This window comes from Procambarus clarkii, chromosome 60 (genome assembly GCF_040958095.1).
Source record: "Procambarus clarkii isolate CNS0578487 chromosome 60, FALCON_Pclarkii_2.0, whole genome shotgun sequence".
Lineage (NCBI taxonomy): Eukaryota > Metazoa > Arthropoda > Malacostraca > Decapoda > Cambaridae > Procambarus > Procambarus clarkii.
Genome location: NC_091209.1, coordinates 15076369 through 15093917, shown reverse-complemented (window position 1 = coordinate 15093917; position 17549 = coordinate 15076369). Strand labels below are relative to the sequence as shown.

The 17549-nt window shown below is 40.4% G+C and overlaps 1 protein-coding gene across 3 annotated transcripts in view; it reads right to left on the bottom strand.

Moving 5' to 3' along the window:
• The window catches only part of LOC123766794 (transcription factor GATA-4), a 237973-nt gene that overhangs the window by 196268 nt on the left and 24156 nt on the right, over positions 1-17549 (bottom strand). Inside the window, exon 1 of one of the 3 annotated variants that reach the window (XM_069307560.1) lies at positions 17221-17448. The exons of 1 other annotated variant lie outside the window; for it this stretch is intronic. The gene's annotated coding sequence lies outside the window, so the exon portion shown is untranslated. Of the gene's footprint in view, positions 1-17220; positions 17449-17549 lie in introns of those variants that run through there. One more of the 3 variants, XM_069307562.1, reaches the window with a different exon arrangement.

The window sequence follows — 17549 nt, the reverse complement described above, 5'->3', positions numbered from 1 at the left end:
CACACCAGATACAAAATAGTGGGCACCACACCAGATACACAACAACAGCCACCACACCAGGATACAAAATAATATTAGCCCATAATCCGACAAAGATTTTCCCCCATGGCTGAAAAGTAAACACAGTGATAAATTACCTAACTAATCGCTTTAACCATCCCGGATTAGTGTCTTCATTTGTTAATGAATAACTCTTAGCGGCATAAATTCATCATCTAACTCCATTTTAAATGAGATTTATCTTTACAAATTAGTGTATAATTTGTATTACATTCCGATGGTTATAATTAATATAAAACTAACAGATTACTGAAACTTAAAATTTGTATTTATTATTATGACTAGCAAAAAAATTTGCAGTCGCTTGTTTTAAAAGTTTACTTTGAAGTTGTGTAAATTAGAAGCGAATGTTTTACACATTTGTTGAATACTACTGTGCGTTATTAGCCATTCATTTACAGGATTGTTTGATTGTTGAAATGCGGTTTGGTCGCCATGGACTGTTGCCCCAAATGCGTTCCCAAATTGGGCATATTTCGGGTGTGGTAATGAAGTTTCAGCCCCGCTCCTGTGCCAGGGAAGTCCATCACGGGCTCACCATAGCCCGTGCTACTTGGAACTTTCAGTTCCCAGTAGCTGAATCTTAAACAACAACAACAACGTGTGGTAATAGGCATATTTCGGGTGTGGTAATAGGCATATTTCGGGTGTGTGGTAATAGGCATATTTCGGGTGTGTGGTAATAGGCATATTTCAGGTGTGTGGTAATAGGCATATTTCGGGTGTGGTAATAGGCATATTTCGGGTGTGGTAATAGGCATATTTCGGGTGTAGTAACAGGCATATTTCAGGTGTGGTAATAGGCATATTTCGGGTGTGGTAACAGAACGCCCTGACTGTTGTGTTCGTGTAAAGGGAGCATCTTATCTGCTTGTCTTATATCGCACCTCCAGTCTGGTACTGTGTTCTTGAGGATAAAGAGACTTGTAGACACACAAAATGGCGGGTTATGTACACTTTGTACCTCTGGAATATGCACACAGATACATCTATAGAGATACAGAGATACATCTCTTCCGTGAGAAGAGAGTCTTGGCTATCTGACAAGTTATCATGAACTAAACAAATAAAAAAATCGAAAAAATATATACTAATATACCGAGGATATAATATAATATAACCCTACATATGATAATATATGTAGAATATAAAACTAACTTCACGTTGAAAATTCGTTGAATAAATAAAGTAGTTGGCAAAATAAACTATGAGTGAAATATGCGCAATAATGCAGCAGATGATTAAAACAGTTAAAACAATTTTTTTTGTATTTTATCGGAAACATAACATAAAAGAGGTTTCTGTATGTTATATTAAATTACATCCTAAGAACAACAACAGAGGTTTCCAAATTACATCCTGGGAACAACAGATGTCGCTACACTACATCCTGGGAACAACAGATGTCGCTACACTACATCCTGGGAACAACAGATGTCACTACACTACATCCTGGGGTACAACAGATGTCTCTACACTACATCCTGGGAACAACAGATGTCGCTACACTACATCCTGGGAACAACAGATGTCGCTACATTACATCCTGGGGAACAACAGATGTCGCTACACTACATCCTGGGAACAACAGATGTCGCTAAACTACATCCTGGGAACAACAGATGTCGCTACACTACATCCTGGGGAACAACAGATGTCGCTAAACTACATCCTGGGAACAACAGATGTCGCTAAACTACATCCTGAGAACAATGAACGAGGTCGCAAAACAAATGCGAGATTCAAGATGGCGGCAACTGTATGCTGAAACTCTGTACAAAGTTGACAAGTTTTCCAACGACGCGTCGTCGTGAAGCCTAAGTTTCGCCCCAACTTAGATTTTAATTAATAAGAAGTTACGGATCCTCTTTTTCTGTAGCATATTCTGTATGAGTGCGAATATGCTTGAAATGCATTGGAATCTTTCGTGATGATAACCATTCATTTTCAAACTTTTTGAATTACCATTTATGAGTACGAAGGAATATCTGTTTGGTAGTAGCCTCGTATGAAGTTTTATTCATTATCCATTCACACGCGCCTCATCATCTACACATAGCTGAAACATCCACATTCATCAACATCTGTATACTTCAAGATCCACTGGAATGTTGAAACGAAGCGAAAAAAAATCTCCACTAGCTTACGGAGCCACATTCTACGGTTGCTGTGATGGCGCAACTATATGGCAGTAGGTACGATAGCGTCATCTATGAGTGAATCACCTCCGGCAGGACCATCTACGACAGTACCTACTGTCAGCACTACTTTCGATTGCGACCTCCTAAACTTGTGTCGTCTACGCTGACGCCTACAACAGAAGCCTCAACGCCACATGCGATAAGTGCTGATCAGCCACCTACAATAACCCGACTTACAATAACCCCGACCTACGATAGCCTCGACTTACGACAGCCTGTCGACCTACGACAGTAAACACGCCAAGAGCTGCTGAAGAAGCGAAACAACGATTAGCAAGGAGCAAAAATGCTGAAATATAAAAAACAAACCAAATAAGAGTAAAATAAAACAACAAATTATATTTCTCGCATTATAAATATGTAACAAATAGCACCAAACTGACAGCCTCGGCTAGAAGACTCTTGGTGACTGTTTCCAGCAGCTGCAGCAGAAATTTTCGAATAAAACAAGATCCTCAGCGTGCTGCTCCGCTGGACAGAAGAAAACTACACTTCTGGATCAATGCCCAACGGAGCATAAGCTCAAATGTGAATGCAGGTGACGGGGTCGCAGTACATCTGGGAAAATAATGTCCGTTTCCGGGTGCCATGATCGCAGGATATCTAGAGCGGAAGGTCCGTTTCTAGGTGAAATGTTGGACATCTAAAGCGGAATGTTCGTTCCCAGGTGACGTAGGACATTTGGAACGGAATGCCTGTGTTCTTTGTCTCGTCGCAGGACACCTGGACTGGAATATCTTCTCTTTCACTTTACAACTCGATACCTCGCTGCAATTCCAGGCAGGCCAGAGATGCAAATGTCCGCCTTCATTACGTTTCTGAGCATTTTAATGCCTCTTGGCTTCCTCCTCCGTTCCTGAGGCTGGGACTAGTGACACGGTCGACCTGACACGGGCGGAAGGGCGCGAGTTCACTGTGGCATGTCTGGAACGTGACGAACCAGACGAAGAGCGAGAAAGATAATGTCTGGATGAAGGAAAAAAAACGGGTTAAGAACATTAAAATCGACTGGAAATGAGGGTTAAAGAAATAAGAGCCTGAAATAACCTGGAAAAACCTGTAAGAACCAAAAGAACAAAACGAACCTGTAAAAATAACCATAAAAGACCCTGGAAGAACCTAAAAGAACATAGAAGGACCACCTAAAAAAACACAAACCTAAAAAAAAACTCTGAAAACCCTTAAAGAACCTAGAAGAACCCGAGACAGCATGGAAAGAACCGTTTGGTCTGGTGTTGGGCTCCGGTTTGTCATTCTTCAGAGGGGTCACTCAAGCCGTCAGCATCCATACTGCCCAGTCCGGAAGTTCACTTCAGTCCTGAACATAATTCATGACTAAAGTAAACTCTTATGAACAAACACAGAAGCAGAATACACCTCCCAGTGCACATGTATCCCTCATGTGCTCTCAGGGAAAGAGCCTGAACTCGGAACACGATAGATCATGTTTTGAACACGGAGGAACCAAAATTTGAAATACGAAGGTTGCAAGTACAGTATGTGAATAACAGTTATAATCTGGAAAGAACCAGACCAGGCATCGCGCCTACACGTCACTTCAATTTTGCATTTCATCATGGGTGAGAAAGCTTCAGTAACACTTTAAGAGAATGCGTACGACATCGGCGTACGAGGCATTGCACTATATGCGATTATAGCGTCATCCCAGTGAAAACAGCCCAGTGTTACTACTGGGCTCCAGATACGGGTTTCTGCGTCCTACTGAAAATTTGGAAGTGCCTATCCTGACAAAACCTAATCTAACCAAGCCTAGAATTATTCTAACCTAACATAAACCTATTCTACTGAAACCTATCTTAACCTAATGTAATATTGTGTATTAACTAAGAACAAAGTTTCCCATCGCCCAGTACCTCTCCAGGAAATGTAGGCAGGGCCTCGACCGTTCTTCGTATAGGTCCTGAACACCAGTCTAGTCATCCAACGTTCGATTTTCTCTAGGGGGAATCGATGACCACTCTGTAACACGGTGACCGAAATGGCCGGCGTAGTTCAAGCGGGGCCTCACCAGGGCCGTCTCCAATCATAGGACAATGTACTTCTGGTTATAAACCCAACCACTCTTTTTCGCTTTGTTGCGCGCATTGATACACCTCTGGCTAGGGCTCAGGTCTGCCAAATGTGACCTCCAAGTCGCTTTTGCTATTTGATTTGCCCGTATCTGCACTGTTCATCTAAAAGATGGTTATAGTGTCATTTCCCACGTTCAGAAGTTTGCAACTAGACTACAATGAGCTTCATTTTCCCTTTTTCTGTTCATTTCCGCAGTGATGAGACCTTTCAGGAATTCTGTAGAGTCCATTCGTGTTTTGACGAGTCCATCCGAGTTCTGCAGAATTCATCATTCGACCCACTTTCATGTCATTTGAACAATAGTCTTACACAGTACTGCTGTTCATCCCAACATCTAGGTCAAAGCTATATACTATGAACAACTAGTCACATAACACCTCCCCGAGACACCACCCACTTCCCTCTAAGACTGCAGGCCCTCAACCGTCCTCCTCAAATTCTCTCTCTCAGGAGATAGTGTCGAAGACCTTACAGTGGCGACTGTAACAGGTTCACGGAGTATAACTATATGCAACGTTAACAGGTACAGCGACCACAAGTACCAGCACTGTAACAAACTGAATATTCAGTGAACAAACTGCAGTGGAGTTTGAACAAATATATAGTGGAACAAACTGAAAATGCACACCGATTCATGTCATACGACCAGGTTAATTTGGCAAAATGTCTTTTTCCAGCAAAAATATCGTGTAAAATATGACAATTTCAAATATGAACGGAATAAAATATGACAATTTCAAATATGAACGACATAACCATTTTCAAGAGCACAATGCTGTGCACACAGGCTTGTTAATAAAAATACAATCTTATTAGATACGTTTAAGTAAAATTTAAAAATATATATTTTTTCACCACAGCCGCTGACATTATTCAAACCACAGTTGCTGAAAACTTATAGTCAATAGTCACTAAAAAATTTATATTCCATTGCCACTTAGAATTTGTATTCCATAGTCATTTATCAATTGTATCCGAAAGTTCCTTATAAACTGTATTCAATAGTCACTTAGAAATTCTATTCAACAGTCAGTTATAAATTTTATTCGATAGTCACTTAGAAATTCTATTTAATAAAGATAAAGAAATTACATTCATATATACTAAGAACTTTTAAACAAACGCCGCTGAAAATTTGTAAACAAGTCCACTGAAAATTTGTAAACATAATCTGATCAGTACCTTGAAACATTATAGAAACAAAATTATTTAATTTTCATTAAGTTGAGTTGGTAAAAAAGATAAAACGATAACAGCCTGACAGACTAAACAGCTCAACAGAGCTGACAGACCAACAGAGCTGACACCCCCAGCAGAACTGACACCCCCCAGCAGAACTGACACCCCCAGCAGAACTGACACCCCCAGCAGAACTGACACCCCCAGCAGAACTGACACCCCCAGCAGAACTGACACCCCCAGCAGAACTGACACCCCCAGCAGAACTGACACCCCCAGCAGAACTAACAGACCAGCAGACTGACAAACCTACAAACCCAAGATCTAAAAAGACTCACAATACAGTATTTCAATTAAAAATCTCTAACCAACCTCTCTAACAATAGGCTAACAATATAGCCTATTCCTCTCTTACCAACAACAGGTAAATAAAAGAAATTTTACTCAAATCTCAACGCGGACTTCTGAATTGGGAGACCTCAAGCTTTTTTACACAATCACTAACGAAACCTGTCTATCTTTCATCAATAAAGATAGCTTTGTTTACATTAAAACGATGACGTTGTCATCTTTGATGACAACGTCATCAAAGATGAGAACCACATGTAAGGTGTGCTTTTCCATTCGTAAACAGGGGGGGGGAGAGGACGGATTAACGAGCTTTAGGCTTCTTGTTGATGAGGACGGGCTGTTGTTGATGAGGACGGGCTGTTGTTGATGAGGACGGGCTGTTGTTGATGAGGACGGGCTGTTGTTGATGAGGACGGGCTGTTGTTGATGAGGACGGGCTGTTGTTGATGAGGACGGGCTGTTATTGATGAGAACGGGCTGTTGTTGATGAGGACGGGCTGTTGTTGATGAGGACGGGCTGTTGTCGATGAGGACGGGCTGTTGTTGATGAGGACGGGCTGTTGTTGATGAGGACGGGCTGTTGTTGACGAGGACGGGCTGTTGTCGATGAGGACGGGCTGTTGTCGATGAGGACGGGCTGTTGTTGATGAGGACGGGCTGTTATTGATGAGGACGGGCTGTTATTGATGAGAACGGGCTGTTGTTGATGAGGACGGGCTGTTGTTGATGAGGACGGGCTGTTGTCGATGAGGACGGGCTGTTGTTGATGAGGACGGGCTGTTGTCGATGAGGACGGGCTGTTGTTGATGAGAACGGGCTGTTGTCGATGAGGACGGGCTGTTGTTGATGAGGACGGGCTGTTATTGATGAGGACGGGCTGTTGTTGACGAGGACGGGCTGTTGTCGATGAGGACGGGCTGTTGTTGATGAGGACGGGCTGTTATTGATGAGGACGGGCTGTTGTTGACGAGGACGGGCTGTTGTCGATGAGAACGGGCTGTTGTTGATGAGGACGGGCTGTTGTCGATGAGGACGGGCTGTTGTTGATGAGGACGGGCTGTTGTCGATGAGGACGGGCTGTTGTTGATGAGAACGGGCTGTTGTCGATGAGGACGGGCTGTATTATTGATATAAACTTCCTCGTAGTGCTTCCGAGCTCATAAACTCTTAAATAAACATAAGCAAAATCTGCCATGATTGAGGAAAGATGTACAGGTTTAGTAACTGGTTATGTAAGTGATTTATAAACTCTACGTCAAACTGAAAACATATAATACGATTATTTTTAATTAAATGTATATTTAATTTAAAAAAAAATTTAATTTAATGTACACAGCAGGAACACAGCAGGAGATAATAAAAGAACAGTCCTGGAATACAGCAGGAGATAATAAAGCCAAGAATACAGCAGGAGATAATAAAGCCAGGAATACAGCAGGAGATAATAAAGAAGTCCTGGAACACAGCAGGAGATAATAAAGAACAGTCATGGAACACAGGAGGAGATAATAAAGAACAGTCATGGAACACAGGAGATAATACAGAACAGTCCTGGAATACAGCAGGAGACTGTACTGAATAGAAAACTGTACTGGGAACGGCACTGAAACAGCAATAGAAGCAATAGGGAACAGCACTGGAACATCAGGAGATTGAACAAGGAACAGCTCTGGAACACAGCAGGAGATAGGACAGAGAATATCACTGGAACACAGCAAAAGAGACAACGGGAAACAGCCCTGGAACACAGCAGGAGAGACAACTAGAAACAGCCCTGGAACACAGCAGAAGAGACAACGGGAAACAGCCCTGGAACACAGCAGGAGAGACAACTAGAAACAGCCCTGGAACACAGCAGAAGAGACAACGGGAAACAGCCCTGGAACACAGCAGGAGAGAGAACTGAAAACAGCCCTGGAACACAGCAGAAGAGACAACTAGAAACAGCCCTGGAACACAGCAGGAGAGACAACTAGAAACAGCCCTGGAACACAGCAGGAGAGACCAATGCGAGTGTAGCGAGGACGAATCTGGACGCTGCGAGTCTGGAAATGGAATCAAAAGCTTCCGCTGGAAACTAATTGATAAGCAGAGGAATTAGTGTCCTAAGAAAGTGCATGATAAGCAGAGAAATTAGTGTCCAAAGAAAGTGCAAAGGGCAGATAAGGACTGGAGTGCGAGAGTTAGAGACCAGGAGTTCCAATTGGAAGAGGCAGAACGGAACTGGGCAAGGACTGGGAGAGGAGAAAAAGGACTAGAAGAGGTGGAAACGGACTAAAATAGACTGCTGGGTGACGGAACGGTTGGCACTGCTGGATGACGGAACATTTGGCAATGGAGGATGATGGAACAGTTGGCACTGCTGGCTGACGGAACAGTTGCCACTGGTGCATGACGGAAAATTTGGCACTGACGGATGACGTCACTGGATGATACCGTCACTGGCAGCACTAACTGGCAGCGTCACTGGCGGATGACGTGACGGGTGGCAGTGGAGGGTGTGACGTCGCCGACATATCGACCTGTGAGTGAGTTGTCGCTCCTGCTGGCGTCACTCGGCCGGCCCTGGCCCCCCGCCTGCACGCGCCAGCGGTCCCCACCCACTCCACGTGAAGAACATGATCCAGAAAATGCAGTGCCACTGCGGCTACGGCACAAATATGCAGTGCCACTGCGGCTATGGCACTGATATGCAGTGTCAATGAAGATATAACATAGATACATCCGTTTTACGCGCTGAGAGAGAGAGAGAGAGAGAGAGAGAGAGAGAGAGAGAGAGAGAGAGAGAGAGAGAGAGAGAGAGAGAGAGAGAGAGAGAGAGAGAGAGAGAGAGAGAGAGAAGAGAGAGAGAAGAGAGAGAGAAGAGAGAGAGAAGAGAGAGAGAAAAGAGAGAGAAAAGAGAGAGAAAAGAGAGAGAAAAGAGAGAGAGAAAAGAGAGAGAGAAAAGAGAGAGAGGAAAGAGAGAGAGGAAAGAGAGAGAGGAAAGAGAGAGAGGAAAGAGAGAGAGGAAAGAGAGAGGAAAGAGAGAGAGGAAAGAGAGAGGAAAGAGAGAGAGGAAAGAGAGAGGAAAGAGAAAGGAGAGAGAAAGGAGAGAGAAAGGAGAGAAAGGAGAGAGAAAGGAGAGAAAGGAGAGAGAAAGGAGAAAGAGAGAGAGAGAGAGAGAGAGAGAGAGAGAGAGAGAGAGAGAGAGAGAGAGAGAGAGAGAGAGAGAGAGAGAGAGAGAGAGAGAGAGAGAGAGAGAGCAACAACTACTCGACAGAATTAGAAATTCAACAGAATTAGAAGTAGAAACCCCACCTTTCCCCACACCAACATTCACAACCTCACCTACCCACACCATCATTCACAACCCCACTACCTATACACATACTCGTGTATGTGCAGTGTAACAAAGTATACACAGGATAGTATATACTATTATGATTATTAACAGTAATAATAGCAAAACAAAAATAATAATAATACAAAATAATAATATTATTAATTAAAATTAATAATAATAATACAATACAGTAATAACTGAACATAATTAAACTGTATTCCTGTTGATTTTCAAGTCCTATTGAGGCAAGTTTTACTTTGCCGTGAAGGAGTTTATTATATGTAATAATGGTAGATATAATGACTAGATTGCGTTTTAATTATATTAATACAGTATGTCTGTATATAGCAATTTAATACTGTAGATTAAAATATAATCATTGAAGTAATGTATATTGAAATAAAATATAACTATATAATTTAATAAATGTAACTTGATATTATCATTATTAAAATAATACCAATAAAAATATATTGATTCTCAATTATCAATTAAGGATCATATTTTCAATACTTCTCATTTGCAAAACATTATTAAAAATATTGACATTCAGAGCGTTGAACCAAGACACTTCTAACCTAAATTTAAAATATATTTTTACTCTGAAACACAGAATGTAAATCTAATTTTGTCATATTATGAACAAATTATTCAGGTAGATCGAGTTAAAAAAATATTTCCCATTATATTTCAGTACACACAAATATATATATTGTCATATCAAAACGATAAAATTTTTATAAAAGAATTAACTTGAAACATTCGTTGAATTCTCCCCACTTTAAGTTGATAAGATTCACTGTAGCTTATGGCTTCAAAAACCCTTATTTTTTTAGTTTAATTCGTTAATTATGCACCCCACACCCATCTTGTGGGCGGTAGTGGAATGGGTTACAGAGGCACATCATGGGCTCAGGGACTGAACCCCACAATTCATTTAGCTAAGCAAGTTACAATCTTGATGAGCTAGTTACAAAATTCAATATAAGTCGTCACATCAACAATGGGTTCGAGATCGACCACAAGTACAGTTTCTAAATGAAGCAACTGACATATGTGGAGAGCTAGTGTCACAAACCCTTATTTGACAATAAATATTTAACTAAAGTCTATGAATCAAGCAAATGCTTTTAAACTGATTTAATTCTGAGGCAAAATCTATATACCATTTGTGTATATAGGTGAGAAATTTATGACTGCAAAATTATAAAATACACTAGTTCTGAGGTTAAGTTTTATGTACAAAGTATAGATAAAATCAAAGATTATTTAAAAATATAAATATATTATGGAAAACTCGATTTTTTTACGTTTTATTATTTATTTTCGTCCTTATTAAAAATAATACAATACCAGTCAATAAATGTATTTTATATAAATCAATAAAATAATAATATTTGAATATAATCTAAAGTATGAAATTATTTGTTCCTATTTCTTTATTAGAAATATTCGCAATTCATCATTAAAACTGGAAACTATAGTATCATATTTATATTATTTTATTGAGCCAATAAAGAGCTTTGGAGGAATTATATCAATAGTGCAATAATTCTTAGTAGAATTATTCTGTATAACAATGTCACAATAGAGCACCTTTGCTTTATCGCAACACTGTGCTATAATGATACTAAGGTTCTTTATTGTAAAATCGTCATATAATTATACTAGTGCAATAGCTCTTTATAGCAATAAAGAACCTTAGTATGACTGTCGTCCTTATCTTATATAAGATATGTCATATCTTCCTTATGACTTATATCACAAGCTTGCAATAAAGAGAGCCCTTGGTGAAATTATATCACTATAAAAAATAAAATTGATAAATAGCGCAGTTCGCAAAATAAAATGATATACTGCATTCCCCTGAAAATAACCTTTAAAATCTTTGTTTCAAAGCTTCATCCTCTTAATAAAAGCCCTGCAACCTCCTGATACAAATCCTTCATCCCCTAATATAAGCCATTCGCTATCCTAATACAGTACAGGTATAAATAATTTTCCTAATATATGCCCTTCATCCCCTAATATCAGTCCTTCAATCCTCTAATATGTATAAGCCCTTCGTCTCCTTAATTAATTTAAAATTGATTAATATAACCCCTTTTATTCCCCCTAATATAAGCCCTTCATTTGCTTAATATAAGGGTTTCATCCCTTTTCTAATATAAGCCCTTCATTCCCCTTAATATAAGCCTTTCAGTCCCTTAATATAACCACTTCAACCCCCCCCCCCCAATTTTTCCCCCCAAAAAGCCTTCATTTCATTAAAAAAAAACTTCATTCCCCTTCCCCAATAAGCAACCTCATCCACAAATATAATCCCATTTTTCCAATATAAGCCCTTTATCTCCCTTAATATGCCCTTCATCTCCCGTAATATGCCCTTCATTTCCCAATTGCTGTGTCTGGGTACAAGTGACAGGATGAACAACCCAGCGGGTTTTCTTCCTATTGGGGAGTGTTGTACATGCTGCTATGGCGGTATGTCCACTCACAAGATGAGTGGCGCTGCCCAATAAACTCGCCCCTCGGGGCAAAATTAAAAAAAAAATTAAATTTCCCAATATAAGCCCTTCATTCCCATAATATAACCCCCCCCCCTTCATCCCGTAAAATAAGCCATTCATTACCCCTAATGTAAGCTCTACATCCCCCTATTATAAGCCCTTAATATAATCCCCTTATTCTGCTAATATGAGCCCCCTCCAACCTTATTGAGTCCTACTGAAGTGAGATATATATTATGAGTTGTGTTTGGAGTGATTTTGATCCTGGATAATCCAAAAATCGGTCGATGTAGATAGACTTCTGCGGTTATACAAATTTGCTTTATAACGTTTATTGTATGATGTGTTGATATGAGCTCTACTTCTAATTACCTTTCCTTGAGGTTACCTTGAGGTGCTTCCTTGATGCCTTAATTGTCCAGTCTGACCGACAATCTGCCTGCCTGCTAGTTATGATCTGATTACCGCTGATTGGTCCTAGCTGCTCATTTTAGGCATTGTGGGAAAGGGAAAGGTTATAGGGAGATGTGGGTAATGAGAAGGAAGGGAGAGGGGGGTTACCTTGAGGTTCCCTTGAGGTGCTTCCGGGGCTTAGCGTCCCCGCGGCCCGGTCGTCGACCAGGCCTCCTGGTTGCCGGACTGATCAACCAGGCTGTTGGACGCGGCTGTTCGCAGCCTGACGTACGAGTCACAGCCTGGTTGATCAGGCCTTCTCATAATCATAATTTTGTTATATAAATTGAGTTAGCATCTCTCTCTTGCCGCGCCGACCACCCTTCGTCTCTCTACTATGTATATCACCTTTCAAGTTACAAGCTAAATTTCATGCTCACTTCATGCCAAAAAATGTAGGTTTGATTGCTGTGTAGATGTTGATTGCTGTGTAGTCCAGCCAGTGCAATGACTTGTACAAGTTGTTACGAATAAAGTTTGAGATTCTAATAATGACAGTGTTAACGTGCTGTTCTGTTGTTATTGTGGTTCTTATATATATATATAATTAATGTACTGTAATTTGTATATAATCTTTCCCAATTATAAATGTAAAACTACTTATGAATAAAACTTGCTATATGATTTGAGAGTTAAGTTCTTAATTCTACTAATGTAAACCATTTAGTCCTCCAATATATAATAACAGCCCTTCATAAACTTGATATAAACTCGAAAACATGAATTTGAACGAGATTCAAAGTAATCTAAAAAAAACTGCTAAAAAATCAAATCCAATATTAAGGTAAAATAATATAATATAGATAAGATTAAGATAATTAAAACCATTAAGATAAAAGCAATGCAAACATTAAAAAAAATGCAAGTTAAACAATATGAAAAATAATTAGGCTATCTAGGTAAATACTTTATATATACATATATATATATATATATATATATATATATATATATATATATATATATATATATATTATATATATATATATAATCACGTGTTTATTTTCGTGATATACACACATATATATATATACATAAACTAAAGGTTCTAATAAATGTGTATAAATATATTCTGTACCTAAGTTAATAATAAACAAATAATAATAATAATATTATTATTATTTAGGCTATTCTTTATATAACATTCGGACAACTATCGACAAATCATTTTTATGGAGGCCTACTTCTACATATTTGTATATGATAATACTCTACAGTGTTTTGAGATTTCTGTAGCAAATTACCATGACAATCGCTTAACATTGATTCTGTCCTCTCGAAAAATATTAATATCAAACCAAGTGCATTCTAACTTTTAACTAGAATAATTACTGTACATAAATCATAAACTTCGCTAAATAAAATAATTATAATAATAATAATAATAATACTATTAATACTAACAAAATAGTTATTATTCGTATTAAAAGAGTACTGTGGTTATAAATTAGTTTTAATTGCCATTATATTTGTGTATGTAATACGAAGTCCATATGTACAACCGGCTGTTGAACAGTTTGAATGTGAACGATTTGAGTGGTCCACGGCCGCCACTCTGTGCCCGAGGCAATGGTTCAAACCCTCAGCCTATCCAAGCTACAGCCGACCTCTGATGTTGTGTGACCAAGAACGATAATTTCTAAGAGTATAAATGAATATTAAATTGTATTATAATTGTGTGCGCAGTTAGCCCTAAAATAGTTGAGGTTAGGTGTTTTACTTCTGTTGGCAAGTATTCGTATTTGCAGCATGTGGGAGAAACATTTAGAATGGTACGATTCGAACACGAGATCGAAGCACTGTTCGAGGAAAGTTCGAAGGTAGTCGGTCATGAGAAATGGCGCTGGATTAACGAACTTTTAACCCATAGCTTACGAGGACGGGCTGCGGCGAGGTACTATCTCCTGTAGGCGGTGTCATCAAGTACATCACCTTCGGCTTGGACCCTCTCTGAGCTTGTGTAGAGATACAAACGGTACGCTACATTGTGACTTGTTCCATAGTGTTGTATACTTGCATACACCCTACCATTGAAAGTTGACATTCCTACCGTTTTAGGAGAACATACTCCTATAGGAGAACATACTCCTACCGTTTTAGGAGTAATCCTAACAAGTTATGTACCTTTTCATACACTGTGTTGTATGCTGACATACTCTTAGTGCTGTAATTTGACATAATCCTAGTTGGTTGCCATATCTCAAGCGTTATAAGTCGACATAATCACAGCGTTGCACGTTTGTTTTCTTTTAGCATTTTAAATTAATATAAACCTAGTGCTGAATGTTACCATATTTCAACCGTTTTAAGCTGACATAATCCTATTGTTGTATATTGACAAAGGCCTAATTCTAGCACTGTATATTGACATAGGCTTACTCCTAGCAATGTATATTCACATATTCCAAGAAAGACTTCTTTTTGTATAGAAAATCTTATATAAAACATCTGAAAGAAATATGACAAGAACTTTCAGTGTTTACATGTATTTAAACTGTATAAATAACAAAGTTTTAACTACCGCTACCAAGAAAATTCAAGGCTGTTTATAACTTGATTTCTGTGCACATTATTTCTATATATATAAAATGACATGATCTGGCTATGGTGACTAATGTTGGTGGAAATCAAGGGTATGGTGATTTTATGATGGTCGTAGGTATGACGGTTCTAAAATGATGGTGAACCAGGGTATGGTGGGTGGTTCTGTAATAATGGTGGTCCCGGAATTGTTGGTTCTATAATGACAGTGGTCCCGAATATTGTGGGTTTTGTAATGATGGTGATCCCAGGTATGGTGGCTCTATAATGATGGTGATTCTGGATATGGTTGTTCTATAATGATGGTGATTCTGGATATGGTTGTTCTATAATGATGGTGATTCATGGATATGGTTGTTCTATAATGATGGTGATCACAGGTATGGTGGCTCTATAATGATGGTGATCAAAGACATAGTGACTCTACAATGACGGTTTTACAATTTAATTTTGCTGGCTAAAAATCACAAAAAAAACTCTGGAACACTGTCCTAATTACAGAGTCAATGTCCCCAATTATAGCAACTATTTGGTCAAATGTACAAAAGCATACTGTTGGAACTCAAAAGTTCCCATTTTGTATTACAGTATGGAATTATCCTAAAATTGAAAACATCACTTAAGAACCTAACCTAACCTGTTGAAGCACTCCTAGGCCTAATATACGCTATCTTGGACCTAATATAGCATATGTGCTATACTGGGTCTACGAATGTTTAAGTTTGGCTTTTGGCTTATATTTTCCATGTTCTCTATAAAATTAAGAGTACAAAACATGAGCACTATTGGCTACATCAGTTCATTTTTGCACTTTCTACCAAACAGTTGGGCTAAAGTACCAGATACTCCAAGGTGCATAGTGCTCCTGGCTGTCTGGGTTCGAATCCTTCTTCTTCTACCAAACAGTTGCTAAAAGTCCTGTAATATCATTTTCCGGAGGATGGGTTGACTTATTTTGTCTGTTTCTAAGTATGGGTGAGAGATTCCATATATACCAAATGGTGACTGAAATAGTGACAAACTTTATACAAGGCCAAGCTATATAGTGACGAATTTAATCATAGCGCCTTCAGATGGCCTGAGACTAGCAATAGGCCACGACTCGTCCCACACGCGATGATGACAAGTTAGAATTTTACCAACCTGTTGTGATTACAACCGGTTGTGTGCGGTGTTGCAGGACGTTAAGGATGTTGGGCCTACTACCTGTGACGATTAAATGTGTTTTGGCTATAGATATGGTTGAGGAATATGCGTTCTAGCAATCCTGAACTTCCAATGACCCTTATAGCTGTAGTGATGACACCGGCACTGTATGTGGCCCGATACAGTGCGAGTGGCACTGGCGAGTGGCACTGTATCGTTATGTGTTCACTGGCATCACTACACATAACGAGAAATTACAAATTATCTGCTCTTAGGCTACATATTTTTAGGTGTGGGCCTAATTCTCTGACTGCAATTGAGAATCAAAATCATACCAAAAAAAAACTTTTATTTTTGCTGGCTTTTAAGATAGCATATGGTGCCTAGTATAATTGATGGTGACCTCGGCACTAGTAGTGTTCCCTTACATCATGCCCAACCTCACAATGGATACCTCCGACAAAGGTGGTGCCCCTATTTTCCTGCCTAGAAGGACAACACAATGGTTACTTCCTGCAATAACACCCTCCTACAACAGGAATTCCGTCGGGGTGTTACGTCCGCGTGTAGTCACTGCAGTCTATTGACCAGACCACACACTAGAAAGTGAAGGGACGACGACGTTTCGGTCCGTCCTGGACCATTCTCAAGTCGATTGTGGAGCTAAGTCGCCGTTAGTGATTGTGGAGCATGGCACAATCGACTTGAGAATGGTCCAGGACGGACCAAAACGTCGTCGACGTCCCTTCACTTTCTAGTGCGTGGTCTGCTCAACATACTTCAGCCACGTTATTGTGACTCCTCGCCTCCACTGTAGTCTACAATGGTGTAGAGTACTCGTAAACCTGTGCACGGGTATGGTGCGCTGTGTAAAGCTAAGTGTGACGTAGCTTAGCTCGGCGAAACGCAATCTGTGGTCCGCCCGGCAAACGATCGCCAGGGTGAGCGCTGCTGGGGGTGGGTGAGTGTCGCGGCCCAACACACCGCTAACCAGCCATCCTAGCCTCATCCTAGCCCTCCTAGCCCCGTGCTAGGATGCCTATAGCCAACATATATCGTGCGGAAGCTGTCAGGCACCCACCAGCCTCGCTGCAAGCTAGGCAGCACCGGAAATAAGAAGCATAACACGACTTGGCGTTCATACTTAGTAATCCGACAGCCGTTGTCTGCAAACTTCCCCCATCATTACCTTACTCTCCCAAGTACGTCAGGCTGTAAGCAAACTACACAGCGAGGACATGGACGAGTTTCCCCCCCAGTGTGAGACGGTAAACATCCCCTCTTCCCCCACCCATCCCCCCACATACACAAACCTTTCCACCACCCCCCCAAACACACAAAAAAACAAACAAGTTTTGCCTACCGCGCCAAGCCTTCGGGATCTTCCAGGAGGCGATGTTGTTTAGATGTTTGAGAAGTTCCGTGTGTACGCGTGCCTCCGTGGGCGGCGGCAAACACCGCTAGGGGGGGGGGGGGAGTGTGCAAACACCAAGGGCGGCAAACAAACACTGCGGCACAACACTCACGACTCCCAACCTCCTGATAAACACTACTATCCAGCTCTCAAGATGAACTGCGTCCAAATTGCTCCCTATTCTTACTACAAGTGATTATTGGCCCCGCCCCCTCGCTCTCCAGATGGCAACCCCCGCCTGGAGGGGCCGGGGGGGGGAGGGAGGGAGGAGGGACGCC